Source organism: Limulus polyphemus, unplaced genomic scaffold (genome assembly GCF_000517525.1).
Source record: "Limulus polyphemus unplaced genomic scaffold, Limulus_polyphemus-2.1.2 Scaffold90853, whole genome shotgun sequence".
Lineage (NCBI taxonomy): Eukaryota > Metazoa > Arthropoda > Merostomata > Xiphosura > Limulidae > Limulus > Limulus polyphemus.
Window position 1 is genome coordinate 1 of NW_013756449.1, and position 1650 is coordinate 1650.

Consider the following 1650-nt stretch of genomic DNA (forward strand, 5'->3'; position numbering starts at 1 on the left):
GGTTTAGTGAAAAGTATCATTTAAAAGAACATGGAAGAATACATAGTGGGGAGAAACCTTACAGTTATACAGAGTGTGGAAAACAGTTTAGAATGAAGAAGCAATTAAAAGTACATGAAAGAATAAACAGTAGGGTGAAACCTTACAGTTATACAGTGTGGGTGAAAAACGGTTTGGAAACAAGGATTATTTACAAATATGTGAAAAAATACACGGTTTTGGAAACCTTACTGTTGTACAGTGTGTGAAAAATGGTTGGAACAAATGGTCACTTAAAAAGACATGAAAGAAAACACACTGGGGAGAAACCTTACAGTTATATAGTGTGTGAAAATCAGTTTGGAACAAGCAGTCATTTAAAAGTACATGAAAGAGTACACACTGGACTGAAACCTTACAGTTATATATTGTGTGAAAAACGGTTTAGAGAAAAGGATCTTTTAAAAGTACATGAAAGAATACACAGTGGGGAGAAACATTACAACTGTACAGATTGCAGAAACAGTTTGTAACAAAGAGTGCTTTAAAAATACATGAAAGTACACACTGAGGAAAAACTGTATTATCTGCTTGGGAAAAAAGGAGAATCCTTATAGTTGTACAATGTGTGGAAAAGACTGAATAAAGTAGTTCCTTAACATATGAATGTATACATAATTAATAGAAACTCTGAATTTGTGAGTTTTGTAGAAAGCAATTTCATAGTAACTCTTAACTTAACAAAACATGAAGGGAATACATACTGGGGTGAGACCTTACAGTTGTGTAGTATGTAATAAAGAGTTTAGAACAAATAATGTTTTAAAATATCATAAAGGAATACATACTGTAAAGATAACTTACAGTTTTTCAGTTTATTGAAAAGTTTGTAACAACAGATAGATTAAAAATACTTGAGAGAAAACATACTGTTGTCTAGTGTGTTGTGAATAACTTGGAACAAACAGTAACTACTATTGAATGTGGTAGTTGTTTATAAGTTGTTGAACCACAAGAGACAGGATTAAAGTGTACAAATTAACAAACAAGCAGATATGTAACAATAACCTCGTATTATGTCTCGGATAGCGGGTGAGCCGCGAAAAACATCTATCTATCTCAACTTGGCAATGATTAAGGTTTAAAACAAACAAATCTAGTAGATGCTTGTTTGACAACGAAGGGTGCTCAGAAACATTAGTTTCTGAGCACCCTTCGTTGTAATTTCGGTCCCACCAAATTTTTAGATAAAACTAAATTAATAAATAATCTAATTTAATATTAAATTAAACTGAATGTATAAACAATAATTATTAAATATAAAAATATTATAAACCAATACAAAGAACACTTGATAATTATATATAATCTAGTATCATGTCTCGGATAGACGGTGAGCAGCGAAAACCATCTATCTATCTCAACTTGGCAAATTAGGGTTTTAAAACAAACAACCAGGGGCGCTCAGAAAGAGTTGTTCCTCTTCAGTCCCACACACGAAATTAAGGTTTTAATTATACTGTTACGCCTCCAGTCATTAGTTAATTTTCCGTAAATACGTTCCTATGAAACTTTAGCGACACAAGTCCTTTCTTAAATAAAACTGGTTTATTCTTTCCGAATACAACTTTACGATACACTTAATTTCAACAGTCGCTCTATAACAAACGC

The 1650-nt window shown here is 32.0% G+C and overlaps 1 long non-coding RNA gene across 1 annotated transcript; it reads right to left on the reverse strand.

Annotated features, from left to right (window-relative positions):
- Position 1: 1 nt before the first annotated feature.
- On the reverse strand, positions 2–477 carry LOC111084679. The gene is made up of 3 exons (XR_002609675.1): positions 394–477; positions 227–309; positions 2–57 (listed from the first exon to the last, which is right to left on the reverse strand). It is a non-coding gene; the product is annotated as an uncharacterized LOC111084679 (long non-coding RNA).
- Between the last annotated feature and the right edge of the window lie 1173 nt (positions 478–1650).